Consider the following 22,925-nt stretch of genomic DNA (forward strand, 5'->3'; position numbering starts at 1 on the left):
CTATCCATCTTTAACCCCGCATTATTCCGAAATAACAACTCTACAGTCATGGCCAAAAGTTTTAAGAATGACACAAATATTATTTTTCACAAAGTCTGCTGTCACAGTTTTTATGATGGCAGTTTGCATTTACTCCAGAATATCATTAAAAGTGATCAGATAAATTACAATTAATTTCAAAGTCCCTCTTTGCCATGGAAATTACATTTATCCCAAAAACAACATTTCCACTGCATTTCAGTCCTGCCACAAAATTACCAGCTGACATCAGGTCAGTGATTCTCTCGTTAACACAGGTGAGAGTGTTGACGAGGACAAGGCTGCAGGTCACTTTGTCATGCTGATTAAGTTAGAATAACAGACTGGAAGCTTTAAAAGGAGGGTGGTGCTTGAAATCATTGTTCTTCCTCTGTTAACCATGGTTACTTGCAAAGAAACACGTGCAGTCATCATTGTTTTGCACAAAAGTGCTTCACAGGCAAGGATGTTGCTGCTAGTAAGAGTACAGCTAAAATCAACCATTTATCGGATCATAAATAAGTCAAAGGAGAGAGGTTCAACAGTTGTAAAGAAGACTTCAGGGTGCCCAAGAATGTCCAACAAGCGCCAGGATCGTCTCCGAAAGTTGATTCAGCTGCGGGATCGTGGCACCACCAGTGTGTCATTCTCATAACTTTTGCCCATGACTGTACTAAGTCCTAGGGCAACCAAGTATTCACAAGCATATCAGCATTTCTAGGATTCTCATCATCTCAACAGGTATTATCCTAAAAAGATGTTGGACTAAATATCTCTGATTTGTTCTTGCTGTCACTAACTCTCCAAATAAGTTAATAATTGATTTTGTGAGTGTGGTCAACCACAGTCGTAGATCAAAGACGCCAACTGATGGCGTGAAAGGTCTCTTGCACCCTCTGCAGTATTTGAAAAATTCCCCCACAGTTTTGTACATATGAAGAAATAATTGCATTACTTTGCTGCACTTTGTAAATGAATGCCACTGATCTATAGCTTCACATATAAACCACAGGAAGATATTTAAATCATTATACTTATTACAGTTTGATATAACTTATCAGATTTACCACATTACTAAGAAATCCATCTATATCAATCTTACAAATAGTAAAAGTTGTGTTTTAATAAGGAATCATACTAGAATTCACCACCAGATGTCAGTAGTATACCACAACCTCTAAATCTAAGTAGTAGTATATATAAAAAGCACCTTCCTTGTTAAGACTTATTTAATTTTTTGCTATTCGGTAAAGTTATAATGATCTCCATATAATAAACAAATCCACAACTATGACTAAGGTAAATAGAAAAGAAAGGTTGTAATGCTGCACGTAATGGGATCATTTTCACATTTAATTGGTCCTGGCTAAAGTTGTGTAATTTTATTAGGGTTGGACAAATTTTGTTCCAAAGGGACATTATTATGTTTCCCAGGAAGAAGCCTAAGTATTAACACAAAGATGTTATTTACAAGTAACTAATAGCCGATGTATTAGGAGGTTACCTCAAATGGCTCAAGAGGCAGACTGAAGGCGATCAGTTACACACCCTGAAACCTGATAAAACCCGTATGGGAATAAATAATCAAATATAGTCATTGTCATTGAATAATACGTTAATCAGCCGAGGGAGACTAAGAAATATCTTTCATACAAATAACGTCTCATGGGAAAGGTCATCTGTTTACCTTTATCACTTCAGACAAGCAGGAAATAGTCTATGTAATTAGGGTTACATGGGGAACGTAAGTAGTGATTTCACCTGATTTTGCAACTTGGCAACCTCTTGAGAGCTTGCTTATAAAAAATGTATGTAAACCTGTTTTGAATGCAGTTTCTCTATGTCTGCCCAAATTTCTAATCGTTATACCTTTTTGGAGATGGTGAAGTTGCCTTTGATAAGTCTTATTCTCCTCCATGTAGGATGTTTCAAAGGGACTCAGCATCAGATATCGGACTTCCACTGGCTTTAGAAGAGCTGTCTTAAGCTCAAAAAGAGCTGATATATTTAGCAGCGAATGATAGTAAAGTGAATCAAGTATGCACATAATAAACACCTAGCCCATGTGCAAGACATTAACTTATTTCTTGAACCCTGACTGTCAAGTGAACAGCTAGAGCCACAACAGTGTAATGTTTGCCACAAGTTATTTGCTTAACCTTTGTGCATAGTATAGGTATAAATGTATTAACTGCAGTATACAAAGGATATATGACAGACTAGTACCCTGAATAAACACAGGTGGAATACCAAATGACAGTAGGCAACTGAATACAAAAAGCAGAATAGTCAGGTACAACCCAAACTAGCAGCATGTGGCAAACACAAAAGTAGAGGTCACAAACCATGGTCAGGACAGGCGGCGGATAATGATAACCAATAAACAGGCTAAGGTCAGTACAGGTGGCAGAAAAAAGTGGTCAATAAACCAGCAGGGTCAACTTCCAACAAACAGATACAAAGCACAGAGTCTAAGTTAGCTGACTGACAGCCTTATAAAGCCACCTGGAACTAATCCCAATAAGTCAATGATTCCAGCCCTCCCAATGTTGATCAGTGATCCTAAGCTCTGGAGTGTCAGTGAAATTAAGTGATGTCAAGGCAACCAGTGTAAACAATGGAGATAGGCTGATATGTTATAGAATGCCTCAATCTGCCACTATCCCAACCTATGTCCATAATCCTGACAAACCGTCCATCGACTGAAGCTACTCTTCATTGAATTAGAGACTCTGAATTGATCTACTGGAGCTCAGCTCTTCTGGGACTACCTGTCTCCACCCAGACACAGTCACTGAGCCTCATTCATGAAGTACAATATAGTTGGGCTTGGTTTTCCACCGGCATGCTTGGAATGGTACGCCCAATGCACATCAAAGTGTGAGCCTGCTCTCTGCTCTCAAGAGATACCTTTGCAAATTGGAAGTATGTCTGTGTGTGTGTGAAAGGGGAAACAATCTCAATACTGCTACCTTTAGCCTCATTTATGGCTTCAATTATTCATGAGAGTAAGGGGACATTGGGACAGTTTTTATTATGCTTCACTTTTGTTTGTGTTAAACATTTTGTGACATTGCTTACAGTGCACCTAGAAATGCTCTTCTCCTGCCATCATGGAAGAGCAAAACGGTCTCTATTAAAAGTGAGACCCCAAGAACGCTAGTTCTTCAGTGTCATTTCAGTGCTCCGCAAAATTAAATATTATTTTTACGCTGCTCCACAAACCTAAATGCATTGGTGAGCCTACTCAGTACTTTGCAAGGAATGCCCTTATTCCACCAAGTCATTCCCTTGTCTGGTGCAATCTTCTGCTTCTTCTGCTATTTGGCAGATATCGATGCGTAATTGTGCAAATCGATGAACATGACATATCTAAAGAGGATTTTGCTTTAAGTCTGGGCCATTCTGCACTTCGGAAATGAGTCTCACTGTTATCAGCTTTTCTGAACACACGCCAGTCTTTTCTAAGAAATGAACTGTAATATTTTCATTAAGACACACCAACCACCTAATTAGTGATAACAACATTTTATTTAAGTCTGTCCGGTCCATGACTGTAGGCACCAGGGCCAGTGCTACCATTAGGCAAGCCTACACAGTCGCCAAAGTGTGGAAGGTTCCTAAAACACTGGATGAGTGACATAATATCAATCATTCAGTATGTCCCTACAATGTCCCCAGACTGAGCGCTGGCTGTTAATATGGAGGAGCAGCAGTCAGCAGCTTCTTACCTTCTTACCAGGCTGCTCCTCCTCCATGTCAATGACAAGCTGGGAGTGTGTTGCTAAAAGATGTTTGTGTGGTCTGCAAGGATGAAATGTACCTTAAGGCCAATACCTTTACTGTACCAAAGATAGTTTCACAGGCAAAGCGCCCAAACTCCAATAAAGTTTTTATTTTCTGCAGGGGTAAACATATTAGGAATGATCCACCAGAATGTGTTTTTTATTTTAAAGAGGATATCAGTAGGTAAAGTCATAAAATGTTTGCATGGGTTTAAGTCCGTTGGGATGAAACTGCTTAGGTATGTCATTTTTCATGGTAGATTTGTAGACCCTTAGTAGAAATGATGTAATGAAGAAAGACACTTGAGATTGTTCAAATACACAACTTTCCATAGTGACATAGATTCTGTTGTCCTGTAAACACTTAAGAATAATTTCTTCATGTTTTCAGTGTAGTCACTATATACTTGGCTAAGCGATGTTGGTTGTGTGTTAGATCTAACTTGGGTCATCAACCTGGCTATTGCTCACTCTCCCCAAATTCAGGATTCTGTGGGTTAAAATTAACAACAGATGTTTCCACACATGCAGGTCTGGTAACAGTGAACATGTGTGATGCAGATGGAGCAGGTGTGGAGTGCACAGTTACCTCTAATTAAAAGAATAAGCACAATGAGCCTAATTTATTAAGGAAAGTTAAGTAAAAAATTGAGTAAGTAGTCTCCTGGACAAAACCATGTTTCAATGCAAGGGGTGCAAATTAGTTTTCTATTTTGCACTGTCTGTTTTTTCATGTAGCACACAAATATCAACTTTAAATTCCAGTGTACAAATAAGCTATCAAGTATTTGATCAAGTAAAGCATCGTCCTGTCAGGGTTTTTTTTATTATGCCAAGACCTGGATTGTAATATGAAGATGCCAGTGGTGCCAACCTTCATACTTAGGATATGCTGGCACGATTGTTCCTCAAGTGCCAGCATGTCCTGACAGCCATGGCTATGCTAGAGCTTGTAGCACTACAGGTATCAGCATGCCAATCAACTTGGCATACTGGGTCAGTAGTGCATCATGATAAATGATTTGCTTTACTTTTATTTATTACTTTTATTTGTTACCCTACACCCAGCGCCCAAGAGTGTTTGAATTACCCTAATGCTATCAGCAATGGGCTGTTCATTGATAGGGGTGGCTTGTTTTTTTCTTGTGGGCCCAATCCCCTTAGGGAATTCAGCCTCGTGTTGAACAATCAAGAGCTGCTTGGTACTATGGTACTATGGTAGGGTGACCCCACACTTAGGTTTCCCTGCACAGTGCCACTAGCCCTGGATAGCTTAGGCTAGTGTTGGTAGCAGTAATTTCTTCCAGATGTTGCTAATACTAGCCTAGGCTGGCATGGCTAGAACTAGTTTGGCCATTTTTGGGGGGAGGCGGCGGGAGAGCGGCATTTAGGCAGGTGTGGAAAAATGCTGCAAAGTAAGAATGCTATAAAAAATTGAAGTGTTAACAGTTTATTTTGATCAATTAACAAAATGCAAAATGAATGAACAGAAGAGAAATCTAAATCAAATCAATATTTGGTGTGACCACCCTTTGCCTTCAAAACAGCATCAATTCTTCTAGGTACATTTGCACACAATTTTTGAAAGCATTCTTACTTTGCAGCATTTTTTCCACAGTTGTCTAAAAAATGTTCACAGTGTTGTATTATTTTTCAGGTTTATGACCGCTTCAAGCATATGTTATTGAAATGTGCGCAATTTGTGTACTATGCAGAGTTGCTTGTATCTTAAGAAACGTGCGACTCTGCATACTAAGTTATTTTAGTGGACGTAATTTACTCCTATGCTTTTGGTGTATATTACGTCTGACCCTGAGGCCCTGTATGTCCCATACATGAGGCCCTGTATGGCAATAATTATCACATTATCACCTCTGTCTTATGTATAACCCAACACTTGGCTCAAGAGCAGAGACACTCACACACAGTGGGCCTATAACTGTCACTCTGGCAAACTTCTATACAGATGCAGTCACATTAGAGTGCTTGCACATGCAGTTCAGTCTAGCGACATCCTTCCCTAACCTCACACTCTGTCATATCCCGTTGGGACCTCTATCTCTGTCTTTCTGTTTTTGAACATATCTCTCTGAATTCAGGGACACTTGAGCATTCACAGTACTAGGAACATGAACAGACCAGACTCGGGCCCTTGCAAACAGATCTATCAGGCTTTAACCAGAGTCTTCCAAATGGATTTGAATCACAGAGGCGTTACATAAGTGCAAAGCAAAATTTTGCATATAGAGGATAATATTGTCATTCAGCCAATAGCAGCGTTTGTTAGGCGCGCACCATTAAAGATGATTATATAGATGCTTCACTTAAGGTACTCCCAGTAAAGAGCAAGGGCATGTTCAGACACATGGACACTTCTCTTTGTAAACCAACTCAGAGGACTCTTTGGTGTCTCAGCAGCAGGTTTTGTTAGCATTTGTTGTACCAAAGTTCCTTTCAGACCTTGCGCCAACCACTAGCACTGCAGTGGCATATTGGCAGCAGCTGCTAGCAGTGTAGTCTAGGATCATTTTATACTATTGGCTCTTCATGAAGTTTGGAGCCAGACCCACTGAAGTAAATCATCTGAAGCATTCTCTCTCTATCATTCCTTGAAGTCAATATCAACTTTATTTCACCAAGAAATGAGGTCATGTAGATTTGTAAAAGATCCTGGCCAGTTAGATCACCTTTATGATGCTCGGACAATCTTTGGAAAAACATTGGCACCAGTGCAGCCAAAGGGAGGAATAGTATTAGCTGCTCTAAAACAAAATTGCTAGGTGAGTTTTGAGAAAACCACAGCACGGAGTTCATATGACTGCAAAGGGGTTGTAGGATAAAGGATACTTTTGCATTTTCTTGCATTTCCCTTTCCTTTAATTGTTGTTAGAGGAATTTAATTGTCATAAGAAGCAAAGCACGTCAGCCAGGTCCATATTGTGAGCAAATGGTAATAATGGGAAGGTGTCATAACTAACCAAGGATCAGGAGCACTGGAGTATAGTGGCCAGTGGTATAGCTGGGTCCATACCAAGTAAGAATTAAGCAAGTACTACCACAGTAATGAAAAGCCAGAAAAGCTTGAGGCTTAAAATAGGAGATAATTAGGGCCTGATTACGGGGTCTGGCGTCCCTAGGCTAATATGGTTATAGCACTCCCTCACCTTCCAAACTAGGTTCATACACAATAGGTAAAAACAAACTTATCCTTAATTTAAAATCCTTCACCCTCCCCCACTAATGTATATGTTCCAGTGTTTTCAAAAAGTCAGCTACTCTTGGCTTTTTAAAAGGATCACAGCAATCTGTTACTTATTTAGTTTTTATTACAATCCGAACTGTATAGCAAAAAGGTGGAATGAGCGAGCTCAACTAATGGTGAAGGTGGAGGGGGCTGTCATGCATGCGCCTGTCGCCATCCTTGTCTCTCCTTCTCATTTATCCCAAAGATGCCTCATTTTCATCAACCTTTACCATAGGAATGCATAAATATTAAAAATATTATTACTTTTTTCTTTCATGTTTTTTTACTTTGAAGAACAACTATTATCTTATATTTTAATATTATTATCATTTTATATCTCTCCCCCATGCCCTACAATGCAGCCTAGTCAGCCTATTGGATAATCGGTCCTTTATCATCATTTTCATCATTTATTTATATAGCGCCACTAATTCCACAGCACTGCACAGAGAACTCACATCAGTCCCTGTCCCATCGGAGCTTACAGTCTAAATTCCCTAACACACGCACAGACACAAAGACTAGGGTGAATTTGATAGATGCCAAATTAACCTACTAGTATGTTTTTGGAGTATGGGAGGAACGGGAGGAAACCCACGCAAACACGGGGAAAACATACAAACTCCACACAGATAACGCCATGGTCTGGAATCAAACTCATGACCCCAGTGCTGTGAGGCAGAAGTGCTAACCAGTAAGGCACCGTGCTGCCCTTGTACATAATAAAGACACAGTGGGAAATCACCAGGAGAAGTGGGATGGGCTCACCCATAACAGTTTGTTTATTGGCTTAATATTGCAGCATGTGTGGCGCCAAAATGAGTAAAATGTCAGATAATGATCATATTAAAATAAATAGGGTCATTAGCAGCAAAGTGGAAAATACAGTCATAAGATGAGCTACCTGCCTCTGTGTTGGATTATATTCTGCCCCCATTTAAAGGCTGCAATCAATCTGGAAGCAATCAAGTCACTCGTTCTGATAGCAGAATGGTCATGTCTCTTATTGATTTAGCCTCTTATGATTCTGTCCAAGTTGAAATATGAACCTGTTGCTTGATTCTGCGGTTGAGTGTCAGGAATGGCCTATGTGTGACCACCTTTAGAGGGAATGCAGACATCCGTGTGCATGTGAGCAGTGGAACAGTGGTTCCTTTCTGTCGCAGCCTGGATATTAACCTTGCAGCTGTGGTAAGTGACACTCCCACTCCTCTTTAAAGGGATTAAAGGGTAGATTACTATTAGAAATAGTGTAATAGTAATAAGTAAGGCATTACATGTTTCATATTTTATGTTTGGAAACATATTGAAGTATCTTTAGAATGTAAGCCCTTGTGGACAAGGCCCTCTCAACCTATTGTCCCATGTCTACCTATTGTCCCATGTCTGTCTACTGTCCCCCGTACGTTTTGTCATTTTTTTTGCTGCACTGTGTGCAGCGTCGGACTGGCCCAGCGGACTACCGGTTAAACCACCGGTAGGCCCAGCTACCTTACGGCCACACCCCTTTTTACCCGTGGGCGGAGCTTAGGAGGCCCCTCACGACGGTCCTCTCCGGCGTCCCCGCTGCTCAATTGCGATCGCAGCTGCGATCATGTGACCCCGCCCCTCCCCCTGTCAGCTGATCTCCTACAGTCCAGCGGTTCACACTAGAAAAAGAAGAAGAGAAAAAACAAAGAAACAAAAAAAAACTTACCCATCATCCAGCCCCAGATCCTCCTCCTCACTGACTGCCGGGCGTGACGTCATCACGTCCGTCAGCCTCAGTGAGAAGCAGCAGCATCAGCAGAGAGGACGTCAGGAAAGAAGGTAAGTAAAGGAGAGTGAAGGGGGCAGAGAGACACTGAAGGGGACAGAAAGAGACACTGAAGGGAACAGAGAGAGAGACACTGAAGGGGGCACAGAGAGAGACACTGAAGGGGACAGAGAGAGAGACACTGAAGGGGACAGAGAGAGAGACACTGAAGGGGGCAGAGAGAGAGACACTGAAGGGGGCAGAGAGAGACACTGAAGGGGACAGAGAGACACTGAAGGGGCACAGAGAGAGACACTGAAGGGGGGACAGAGAGAGACACTGAAAGGGACAGAGAGACACGCTGAAGGGGGCAGAGAGAGACGCAGAAAGAGGACAGAGAGAGATGGCGAAGAGGGGGACAGAGTAATTTGGTGAAGAGGCGCAGTGATATGATGAAGGGGCACAATGTGATGGTGAAGGGGCCTAAATACATCTTACGTCATTTTGACCCAACTTGTTAAAAAACGGGACTACCCGGTAATTATTTTGGCTTAGGGGTGCCTTGGAAACATTATGGTGACCCTAAGGGTGCCTCGAACTGAGAAAGTTTGGGAACCACTGTCCTACACTCATTGACAGTACAGAACACACAATGTAGTAAGTAAACTCTTCTCTTTAAAACGTTTGCTCTGTAAGTCTGGGTGCTGTTGATTTAATGGCAGGGATGGTTGGCGTTTCTAAATGTACCCATTATTTTTTCCAAATAGGGCCCTCAGCAGTCCAGGATCCAGACAAGCCGCAACTAAAGAAACCAGCAGCCACAGGTGGTAAAAGTGACAACAACAGGTAGGACAGTCTGTCAAATGTTCTGAGTCTAGTGCAGGCTTGGCTAACTTGTGGTACTCCAGGTGTTGTGAAACTACAGGTCCCAACATACCCTTACAGCAATAAGCTGTTATATATTGGCAAAGCATGCTGGGGCTTGTAGTTTCACAACACCTGGAGTACCACAGGTTAGCCAAGCCTGGTCTAGTGGGACAATCCTGCTTTTTGGTGACTGTTCTGCCCAATCTAAGGGGCAGGTCAAGACTGTGTATTCTTTATACACACACTGCATTTTTTATATACTGCACTAAGGTGCTAGCTGTCCTTCGTGGACTGACCACTCCCCCTCTAGTGTCTGGTCCCGCCTCTATGATGGCTGACCACACCCCCTTTGGTGGGCCCCTAGTGTTGCATTCCCCGGTGGGCCCTTCATGCCCCAGTCCGACACTGACTGTGTGTGAGTCCCCATAGCATTACTCACACTCATCTGTGCGACTTACATGTATTACCTCATTTATTTGTTACTTGCTTCTGTATCTGGTGCTACGGAATCTGTGGCGCCTTATAAAAAGGTAAATAAATAATAATAATAATAATAATAATAATAATAATAAAAAAGTATACTGCAGAAATGTAGTCTAAAAACTAATAGCTCATATTATTATGCCTCAGCTATAACAAACGAGATGAAGGTCAAACAGTTTAGCTTTCATATAATACATGAAAATTTACACATACATTTTTTTTGTTAAATTATGCCTTTCTACACTATATTAATTTGCAATGTAGGCTTAGTATCCATTTAATGGTTGCAATACAGCTCCATTTATGTATTAAAAATTTAAACAGACACTGCACACTGGTCATCTTCCGCCTCTCAGCCTGGATAGTAATGATTTGACAGATATGTAGACCCATGTTCTCATCTCTCCAGCCTCTCTAATCCACAGTAATAAGCTATATTGCATAGAACTTGTATAGTGCTAGGTTTCAATAGAATCTAATACAGCACATTACATCGTATTAGTAAGGTCTACAGGATTTGCTACCAATCAAACTGTGAGCAAGGAGCTGAGCATGTATAGTGTCTGCATACAGCCTGATTGGAATGACTGGTGGGGTACATAAAACATGATATCCATTATGAAGGGTGGAGGGTCATGGTTATTAATTTTGATGGAGAACCCCTTTAAGATATCCAGGACTGTTTAGTTTATACAGTATCTCATGAGACATGGCTCATATGAAGTTTCACATTGCTCTTGTGAGTAATGATTCCCTAAATCTATTTTGCATTAAAATCTCACTACCTACTTTTTTTTTTAATAATAAATTCAATGAGAGCAGTATAGAATCCCGGGGGCTGTTTTAACCATTTTTGGTAATGTAAATTGCTATTGGGTGCTGTTTCGACACTAATGAATTGGGCCCAAACAGGGATATTTATGTGTTCTGGAATAAGGAATTCTGCAGATCATGAACACAGATCTTGGGCTATTAAGCATCTGTTCTTGTTCAGCCGGCTTAAGCACATCAGCGTGTAGGGAGAATCATTTCCCAGCTCCAAATTGTAATGTTTGACTTGTATGAAACAGCTGAATTATCTTAAAATAAAGAGTAGAAGAACGTAGTGTTCAGAAACTATAGAAGTTTGTAACAGACTTAGTTTTATATGGAAGCAAGATAAATGGTAGCATAGGCTTCCAGGATAATTTCACTCTAGCCTTTCAGTTTTGAAGACAATTAATGTGCCAACAGTAATATTTGTGCCAGATACCAACTCATTTACTACTAACTGTAGTAAATGAGCGTGTTAAAGGGAAAGTATCACAGTCTTGCAAATACAAAGTAAAAAAATACTTGCAATTCATTTTTAAAATGTATTTCACTAGAAAAAAAAATCACTTTAACATGAACATATCAGAAATGTACTGTGTCAGGTTAGGCCTGGCAGGTCTGAGTTTAGCCCCTCATTGGGTAACGCTGATGTGCCTTGTATGTATTTTCCCTTAACTGTGCCACATGTATTACTCTGCACTGATGCCCTGGAACCTCTGCTGAGTGTAACTTGGTGGACGTGCTTAGCAAAGCAATTGATGTCTGAGAATATGACAATATGATTCTCTGGCCTTCAGTCAAAGTCCACGGACAAAACGCGTTGGGTAACATCAACAACACTCACACCAGCGAACGAAAAGAAGCCTCACGCCATCCAAAAGCACGAATCCACCCCTCCGCTAGAGAAAAACTTCGGAACAGAGGAGCGAAGGACAGCGGTGAGCAGCACAACAGTGGAACCCACCGGCGCCTGTGCGTTTCACCCAGAACCAGAAAGTTCGGCATTTGGAATGCACAGTGCGTTCCAGGTGCCGCTGCAGGAAGCTGCTTGGCCTATCTACTTCACCGCCCACCAGCTACAGAGAGGCCCCGTATCCCACTGGACCCCACTAAAAAGAAGGACGTTGGAAATGAACACACAACTGCTCTTATAAGAGCAACCCATTAAGAGCATGCCGATTTACTAAATAAATTACTCACTAATACACACGCACGATTAAACAACCTCATCCACCTCTACCGTTTACCCAGTAGAAGACACATATTTAACACATATACTACACAGCATCCCACACAATGCCACATATACCCCAGACACATAACATACAACTATGAACTATAGACAAAAAGCTCTTAACCTAAGAGCTACAAATCAGAACAAAACTAGGAGCTATAAACGAAGAGCTATAGACATTGCTACAAACATCCAGAGTAATTCTCCGAGCTACAGACATAGAGCTATAACCTAGTAGTTGCAACCGTCATTACACTTAATATACACTGCATTAGAGCTATAGACAGAAAAAGCAAAAGAGCTGTAACATTTAAAAACCGCAAAAAAGCTATAATCGCCTGCTGAAAATATCATCACTCAAGTATATTGTCTGTACCGATACTATTGCAATTTCCCCCTCTCTCTCTCCCCCACCCCTGTACCCTCTTATCTCCATTTACAGGCACCTCAGGTTGTGTCATGGCAGAACCAACCAACCAAACACAAGACCACATCCACAGGAATTGGAACAACTGGAACACCCGTAACGGCAGCACCAACCACCAAAACACAAGCGCAGACGTCCAAGGTAAACCCCCTAAAAAGGGTCCCTACCACCTCCATTCAAAGTGACAGCATAACTACCAGTGTTACTGGTTGCAGCACTGGAACAGTTTACGTCAAGTTTATGATTCGCTCAAACCATTACCCAATCATCTCAAGCAGTGCCCATCCTGGTAAGGCCTTAACCCATTTTGACCACAGAAATTTGGGATTGTTCTATGGAAATCAGAACTGTTGACAGGTATGATCAGTATTATTGTTCTATAGGCAAGCACTACACAAATAAAAGGACTCACAGCAAGTGCAGAAGGCAGGTCTTACTTATTCAGTGAAGGCATAATGCATACCACGCAAGGACTTTGACACAAAAGACTTGAGGGTCTGTTGTTTTCTGTGGAGTAAAAGATGATGTTGGATTATCTGAGTCTTTTGCCAGTGGGAAGAAGTTTTCAATTAGCTTCAGTTCCCAGTCAATCAGATGGAGAAAACAAGTGTGATGGATGACCATTGGGTGGATTACCTTATTGGTCTCACCTAACTAACAAAAACAGTACATAGAAATAGAAGCTCAGATTAAGATTAAGTCAGTAAATGCAACTAGTGTACTTGGTACACCCATCCTCTCCTTGTAGAAGCTGGTGAATAAGACAACATAAGTTCGGTCAGTTATGTTGCATACATTGGTGTTAGAAGGCTTGCCCCTCTTCTTTCCTCTCATGTCTCCCTAGCTTAGTTCACTGAGGGGTTCAATAGGCTGTTAATGTCACCATAATTACTCCATCTCCACTACTGTAAGGACCACGCTAGCAGATAAAGTTTTAGAAACGGGCTAAAGAGGCCTTCACCTTTAGTAGCCGCTTTTTCCGTAGAACTAGATTCATTCTGAGGTACTGGGATACCTCCAGGACTTTAACTCTAAGGTAGTAGAAGTTTATCAATTTAACCGTAGCACAGGAAGCAGGAGACCGGATTACTGGAGGCAAGAGCTGGGTACAGACCAGAGGTCATAGGTCAGAAGCAAGCAGGAAAGTCCAGGGACAGGTCAAAGGTCGGGAAAACAGGGAAGTCCAAAAGCAGGCTGAGGTCATGAGGTCAAGGGGCACAGGTTTACAAGCAGAGTCCAGTACAGAAGCCAAAAGGTCACAACAGGTAAACAAATCTTAGGACATCAACTATCCACAGTGTAGCAGGACAGCAATCAGACTAGAACACTAGTGCTATAACCGGCAGGGAGGCTAAGCCCTCCCTGCATTAAATACATAGTGTGGCCAATCAGAGAGTGCAATCAAAAGAGTATTCAGTCTGTTGGGGCTGATTAATTATCAGATATGCACGCGCACCCGTCTGTCAGTTTAGCTGGACCGTGGCGGTGAAGGGGAAAACATTCTGGCTGTTGCCCTGGTAACAGCCAGGATGTGGAACCCGGAAGTGACGTTCCAGCTGTCAGGGTGGCAACCGGGACGCGACCCTTACAGTGAGTAACAATTCGCTGCAGTAGCGACTTGTGACAACTACTATCAAGAAAATGTCTGCGTACATTGTAGTAAAATACTGAATTTCTCTGAATACTAAAATAAAATAAATATATTTTACATATGTTTTCATATATTATTGAATTGGAATATATTAGTTTATGGGTGCAATTTTGTCTATCCAAATCCAAGTCAGCTTTCATCTCAGCATGTATTACTTTATAGGTTATTAAGCATTGTAGCATATACTGCAACATATGTATGATATTCAGGACCGCCGAGAGAGGGGGGGGGAGCGGGTACTAATTACCCGGGCCCGGCATGTCAGGGGGCCCGGCCCGGGCCCTTGCGCTGCTGATTTTTTTAAAAACATTTTTTTCCCCATTTTTAAAAAACGGGGAAGCAGCATGTCAGAGGGGTTAAAAACGGGGAAGCAGCATGTCAGAGGGGTTAAAAACGGGGAAGCAGCATGTCAGAGGGGTTAAAAACGGGGAAGCAGCATGACAAAGGGGTTAAAAATGAGGGGGAGCACAGAGGGAATAAAAAACGGAAAAGCAGCATGTCAGAGCTGTTAAAAAATGAGGGGGGCATAGAGGGGTTAAAAACGGGGAAGCAGCATGACAAATGGGTTAAAAAATGAGGGGGAGCACAGAGGGGTTAAAAAACGGAAAAGCAGCATGTCAGAGGGGTTAAAAAATGAGGGGAACACAAAGGGGTTAAAAAACGGGAGGGGGGGGCAGCATGACAGAGGGGTTAAAAAATGAGGGGGAGCACAGAGCGGTTAAAAAACGGGAAAGCAGCATGTCAGAGGGGTTAAAAAATGAGGGGGGCATAGAGGGGTTAAAAAACGGGGAAGCAGCATGTCAGAGGGGTTAAAAATGGGGAAGCAGCATGTCAGAGGGGTTAAAAATGGGGAAGCAGCATGTCAGAGTGGTTAAAAACGGGGAAGCAGCATGACAAAGGGGTTAAAAAATGAGGGTGGCACAAAGGGGTTAAAAAACGGAAAAGCAGCATGTCAGAGGGGTTAAAAAATGAGGGGGGCATAGAGGGGTTAAAAAACGGGGAAGCCGCATGTCAGCGGGGTTAAAAAACGGGGAAGCAGCATATCAAAGGGGTTAAAAACGGGGAAGCAGCATGACAAAGGGGTTAAAAAATGAGGGGGCACAAAGGGGTTAAAAAACGGAAAAGCAGCATGTCAGAGGGGTTAAAAAATGAGGGGGGCATAGAGGGGTTAAAAAACGGGGAAGCAGCATGTCAGAGGGGTTAAAAATGGGGAAGCAGCATGTCAGAGGGGTTAAAAATGGGGAAGCAGCCTGTCAGAGGGGTTAAAAACAGGGAAGCAGCATGACAAAGGGGTTAAAAAATGAGGGGGGCACAAAGGGGTTAAAAAACGGAAAAGCAGCATGTCAGAGGGGTTAAAAAATGAGGGGGGCATAGAGGGGTTAAAAAACGGGGAAGCCGCATGTCAGAGGGGTTAAAAACGAGGAAGCAGCATGTCAGAGGGGTTAAAAATGGGGAAGCAGCATGACAAAGGGGTTAAAAAAAGAGGGGGAGCACAGAGGGGTTAAAAAACGGGGCAGCATGGCACAGTGGGGTTAATAAACAGGGGTCAGCATGGCACAGTGGGGTTAAAAAATGGTGGACAGCATGGCACAGTGGGGTTAAAAAGGGGGGGAGGCATGGCACAGTGGGATTGAAAAAGGGGGGGGAGCAGCATAGTATAGTGTGATGAAGGGGAGCTAGATGAAGGGGGCAAAAGCAGCATGGAGGGCGCAGTGTGATCATAAGGCATGGCGATGATGAAGGGGCACATTATTGTAATATTGGAGCTGGAGGAAGGCCTAATTATTAATCGTGGATGGTATTGATTTAACGCCAGGGTTGTTTGGAATTATCTAAATGTAGCTCTTTTTTTTCCAAATAGGGCCCCCAGCATTCCAGGATCCAGACAAGCCGCAACTAGAGAAACATGCAGCAACAGGTGGCGAAAGTGAGAAGAACAGGTAGGAGAGAGCAGGACAGTATGTGAAATGTTGTGATTCTAGTAGGGACAATGTCAATTTTTGGTGAGTGTTGTGCCCAATGTAAGGTGGAGGCCAAGTCTGAACTCTTTGTGTACACACTGCATTTTTTCTATACTACATTTTGGTGCTAGATGTCCTGAAAGTCAGGAGTGCTTGGACATATGTGACGCTCGGATGAATTGAGAGCCTAGTGATTTTGATGTGTTAGCCACGCCCCAATGGTGCATTTGCCTCACTCCCAAATGCATGACCACACCTCCGTAAGGCGGTGCAATTTTTTTTACCATACTCAACTATGAGGGGGGCCCCATGAATTTATTGTACCGGGGCCCTGAATTCCTCTTGGCAGCCCTGATGATATTCGTTTTTTCTAGCCACACATATTGCATGTTGAATCCAATACACAATGATATTTGTGTTCATTTAATTTCACTTGCTATGTCATGAATTCCTGCTCTACTTTTAATGAAGCTTAAGGTGCATTTACTATTTAGATAGTAACATTAAGAGGGTTAACATTTCCTGTGTACAGTGGCTGATTTTGTAAATTGCAATGGTAAGTTAATATCATATTTCAAATAATGTCTCGTACTGTAATGTCGTTGTGCTTACAAAACTCTCAGCTCAAATAACTAAAAATCTCCAAATGTTTGTTGTTCAATTTGCTGACTACTAAAAACAAACCAGATTGTTCTGTACAGCATGTTTCTGGATTTTGCAATTGGATCTGCTGGTTCTAGATATGTTTCAGGTGTATTCATGAAAATTGATATTTTAGCACAAATAATTCTAAACTCTTCAGAGTGATTTTTTTTTTTAAAGTATACCTGTTACATTCACACAGTGAACATAATTTATGCAGTGCAAAGGCAGCTTTGGACCATGTTCATGCAATGTCAGCAGTGGAATATAATATATCTATCTATCTATCAACAAAAGATAGCGCTGCCCATCAAACTATAGCATATAAAACTGCAAACTATCATCATTATCATTTATTTATATGCCGCCATTGTGAGGACTGTGGTGGGTTTTCAGAAATCACCTAGGCAGACTGTTGCCAAAACGCAACTTTATTGGTTAATACAACAGGTTATGCAGATATACAGTTTACCAGGTGAATGACAAAATTCGCACAGAAGAAAGCATCCAGTCGCAGGTTTTCTGATGACTCTTTCAAGGACCCCAGCTGTTAGGCCAGATAATTACTCCTCTACCACAAGGTAAGGCCAGTCCAATGCCTTTCCGCTTTTGTCAGATTCGAAATGTCACAAAGCCAGTCCTATCGAATCGTGGTCACAGCCTATACCTGGGATGGAAGTGTAGTTCCTAGTCACCAAGACGCCCACAATTCCAAATTCCAAATCACAGGTTATATTCCCCTCAATATTCCAATGGTGCTGGGGCTAAAGGAGGTGAACTGGGGGTGCTGGTCAGGCTATGATAGGTGGACAGGTGATATGACCTATTCCCTAGGTGTCCTGCTCCTGAGTGGTTGGGGACCGTTGATTCCCTGTGGAGAGGGTGCCCATGTGTCTAATCCTTGTTACTGGTGGAACAATGACATTGTTGGCTAAACATGATAAGCTCGATAATATTACACATGCATATGTTAACCATTTAACCCAGATATCTCTTCCATTCCAACAACCCACTTAGCGACATTTAAGAATAACCTGTCTGAGTCTATTCCATTATTTTCATACAATAGCATGTGTTAACCAGACGCACAAGAGCCTCAAATGATAATAATATCTGTATGGCAGCGAGAAGGCAAAAGTTTGGCCGATGTAAAGGTAGATTGGGAGGGTTGCTGTGAGTTTAATGACAAAAAGTCCCACAACCGCATTGCATGGTCTCACAGCCATCAATTCCACAGAGCTGTACAGAGAATATTTGTCATTCAGATCAGTGCCTGCCCTATTGGAGCTTACAGTCTAAATTCCCTAACACACAGATTAGGTTAATTTTATTGGCGGCCAATTAGCCTACCACTATGTTTTTGGAGTGTGGGAGTTAACTGACGCACCCAGAGGACACCCACGCAAACATGGGAAGAACATGCAAACTCCACCCAGATAAGGCCCAATTCAGGGATCAGAGCTCATGAGTCTAGCCCTGTGAGGCACAAATGCCAACCACTGAGCCACCATGATGCCTATATCTATCATAATTAGACTATATATAATTATGGCAGAATAAACACATTTCAAAACTGGGTTATTTACAATAAACACTATTCTACTAATTTACTGATTTGATTAATATAGTCATATAAAAACCCACATATATGAAAAATGCAGATGTTAAATAGCATAATGATATTACCATAAGATAGCCAAATTCAGGAGCGAGAAACTCGAATAGTTGAACTGCAAGAAACAAAAGTTGATTTGTTTCTTGTTGTCACAGAACTAGCAGGAGAAGCCACTAGCTGACGCTAGCACAACTGACCAGGGAAACGTGGAGTCTAACGCACCCCAGGGATTCACCAGGGATCCCACAAGGGAGTTTGGGCTTCGCTGCAAAAGAGTGCGCAGGTCGCGGTTCTCAGAGACAGTCACCAGCGTAGTGACAGGAGTAGAGAGACGTAGTCAAACAATCCGGGTCGGAACCAGCCAGGCAGGATAATACACAAGGGAGATCCAGAGAATAGTCAGGACAAGCCAGGAGTCAAACCATAATGAGCAATAAGGCACCAAATTGTAATCCGGTAGACTAGTAGAAGGAACAAGCTGAGTCAGAACCGATATCATGGAGACAGGTAAGTGCTGGAGCAGGTAGTGAACCAATACCTTGGCACCCTAGTGGTGCCAGAGACTCCTATATATGCGGCAAGGTGAGCCCTGATAGGGTAAGAGGACAGGTGAGTTAGAGAAGCGTCCCTTGCCTAGAAATGGGACACGATACACTCTGCGCAGGCGCGTGCACTGCGTGTCAAAAGAAAACAAGGAAGTGCTAGGCAACGGGCCGTGGCTGTCAGGGAAGGGCAGCGGCCGTCTCCCACTTAGTGTCAGTGAGGAGACAGCACCTGACACTTTGTATTCTAAAAATATATGTCTAAAATTGCTCTTACATGGACATGGTGCTCTGATTTCTGAGTAAAGGCAGCATCATTCCATGTATTGTATATTATATTATGGTGCTCTGTATATTTTAGACAATGCTTATTTTACTATTAAAAAGGTTAGGCAAAATGTAAGAACTGTTGTGATGGAAAGAATGTGGGGTCTTGAAGCCTCCTTTGATTTATGTTTGAGGCTGCACGATAAATTACCTGAAACCTCAGCAAATAACCCCCAAGAGCTTATTACAAAGAGCACTTATGCAACTAAGCTGCTGTAAATTTCCTTCAAATTTCTGTCATTTTAGCAATATAATAAGAAGTAAAAACTGAAATATTCAGTTTGAACTGGCAAATCTACAGCCAAGAATACTGCTCGCTGCATTCCTTCAACCTCAGTGTTTTCATATTGCTGGAGATCATGGTCTGGTGGTCTGACTTACGATGGCAAACCTTTCTTTTGGAAAATAGCACTCTGCATTGGGTCATTTCAGAACATAATGTACGGACTAAACCTTTTCAGATTTTTCCCATATACAAATTTTCTTTACTGCACATACCAATTGCTGTATAGATGTAACTATACTCTTTTAGTAGTTTATCAGAGATTTAGCATAAAACCCATATGATATAGATCCCACATGATATAGTTGTGCACCCTTAAGTTCTCATCATGATAGACAACATTTATGAGCAATCCAATCTTAATCACATTACAGTAAGTCATTTATGAAAAGCTACAGTAATCACTTGTGACATCTACGTGCAGAGATTAAAGTAAAAACTCTACTCAAGGGGAAGTTTTCCTATATTTTCCTTAAAATGCAACAGAATCTGTTAATAGCATCCTCAATAATTAAACCACCACCATCCTTATTACCCCTCTCATCATTGATCCCCACCCAGGGGAAAACGCAGGATTAGTAGAGGGGGGTTTCCACACCATGCCGCCAGTGGGCATGACAAGCATGCATGGGGGGCATGACTATAATTTTAGACAGTGCTTGGCTGCTCTCCAACTCCTACTATCCCCATAATATACGTGGGCAATGCTGCATGCACTGCTGATAGGTGCACATAGCTCTCCCTTTTCAACCAGAGCCGTGTGAAGCGGGGGCAGAGTCCAGCTACCTCAATTATACAGTGTTCCAGGCTTGGAGTGGGGTTTCCAGGCACTATGAACCCCCCCCCCCCTCGGTTTGCCTATGCCACCATACTCATTAGTGCCACTCCAATACTCACATCATTCACAATCATCTTAATAATCTCCACCCCCTGCCCTCTGTCACTGACTTAAGCAGACAATGCTGTGAATTTAGTCAGAGAGGAACTGATCACTTGCCAGTTTCCCTCTGAGCACTTGCATGGTATCTCTGCATGACCATGCTCGCGCCAATGCTCCTCCTCTATCCAGAGGGGATTTTATCACATCAAATACGATAATGAGCTGGCTTCTTAACCAATGCAATAACTAATCCTTTTGGCAGCAAAAACACCCAATGCCACCAATAGGGCTTTCTACCCTTTTAGAAATAGACCACATAATTATAATGCACAGAAAAAAAAATGAGATGTGATTGGCATCCAACATGCAGAATAGTAGCAATTCTCCAGTACTGTTGGCCAGTACTGAAAGATATTGTCATTTCCTCATTTTCTGGGAAACAACTGACAAATATTTAAACGCTAGCGATAGTTGGCACATAAGATAGACATAGAAATGAATATATATATATATATATATATATATATATATATATATATATTTATATAAATATATATTGATACATAGATAGTAATGTGGCAAGCGCTCCATATACCGGAAAAGACCATACACTAAATAAGTGTGAAATAAGCCCTCCGGTATAGATAACGCTGTTTTGGGCTTGGCAGTGGGTGTTAAGGGTATCTGCTAATAACCGCTTGTGAGGTCTAAAGTAGTCAGATACTCACTCCCAGCTAGGTTCTCTACCTGTTTGTCTGTTTGTGGAAAAGCAAAAGCGTATAATCCGATTGGCTTCAGGACCAACACAATTGTACTATTCCACTTGCTGGTGGATTCTTCCACAACAACCATTAGGAACATGTTTATTTTCAACTTCCCCCTTCACTGCAGCATGTCTGGCCTTGGTTTTACGGTAGGGCCGTTGCTTATGCACTCCCTCAGGGAGTGTGATTATATTGTGCTCTGTCAAAGTGGTACGCACAGGGATAGGAGAAAAGACATCCCAGGGATAGGAGAAAAGACATCGCTGTTTCATGCCTCCGTTTCTACCACCTGTTGTCTTCGAGATGGTGTCAACGAGGTCTCAATGGGTACCTCATAGTCTTCTGTTTTAATGGCAAGCTTCAAAGATACAGGACTTTCCTCATTCCAAGGTTTTAGTAAATTGACATGTTAAATTTGTTCCTCCCGCCTTCTACCCTACTGGCGGACTCTATAGTTCATCAGACCAACCACTCTATGCTCTCATAAGGTCCTTAGCAGTGTGCAACGATCTTACTTTCCTGGATAGGGACAAGTACTAAAACTCTGTCACCCGGGTTAAAAGAACAGACTACTGCCCAAGTGTCATACTGTCTTTTCTGACGTTACTGGACATCATCTAAGTGTAGTTTCACCAGATGACCTATTTGTTTTATCCTTCTATACTATTGAGCAATAGACTGAACTAAATTTGGCTCCTTGGGTTTTTGTTCTTCCCAACCTTCCTTGAGGATGTCCAAAATGTCCCTAGGTTTTCGTCCTGTAGGGACATTTTGGACATCCAATAAATTGTCTAAATCCTGTTGAGGCTTGTGGTATCTCTCGTACTGCGAACATTAGAAAAGGGGGAAGTGTATCCCAATCTTTCTTTTCTTGTGCCACCGCCCTTCTAATCATTTGTTTTAAAGTAGAGTTAAAGCGCTCCACCAGCCCATCCATTTGTGGGTGATAGACCAAGATGTGAAGGACTTTTTACGCCAAGTAGCTGAATTAATTCTTAATTCATCAATTTTGACATGAAAGGAGTGCCCTAGTCAGGGATTCCCCAACCTCGTATATAGAAGTAGTAGCTGTTTGGCTATCGTACGTGACTTAATATTACGTAAGGGAATGTTTTCCAGAGAGCGCATAGTTCAGAATCACCATTACATACTGGTGCCCGTGAGATGATTTTTCCAGCAGACCCACTAGGTCCATTCCTATCCGTTCAAAGGGAACTTGAACTACCCAGAATAGGAATCAATGGGGCCCTGTAATCAGGTTTTGGAGAGGTTTTCTGACATACTGAGCAGGATAAGCAATTCCTTTTGACTGCCATGCATATGCCCGGCCAGTTAAATTGTAGTAGCTATCTTTCCCAAGTCTTATCCTCTCCCAAATGACTCCCACAAAGATGCATGTGTGCGGTTCAAAACTAAAGGTACATGTACCTGCGGTATAAGAAGTTGTTCAACATTTTTCTCCTTAACAGCCCCCACTCTATACAACAAATCCTCTTTATCAAAAAAATAAGGTTCTCCGGCCTGCCAGCTTTCACCACAACATTAACTTCCACAGCAGATTTTAATGCATTTTCTAGGGTAGCATCATTAAGCTGATCCCTGACAAAGTCTTGCAATGGAATGGGTCTTGGGATTCGGGAGAAGTCCTCAGCTT

Source organism: Mixophyes fleayi, chromosome 5 (assembly GCF_038048845.1).
Source record: "Mixophyes fleayi isolate aMixFle1 chromosome 5, aMixFle1.hap1, whole genome shotgun sequence".
Lineage (NCBI taxonomy): Eukaryota > Metazoa > Chordata > Amphibia > Anura > Limnodynastidae > Mixophyes > Mixophyes fleayi.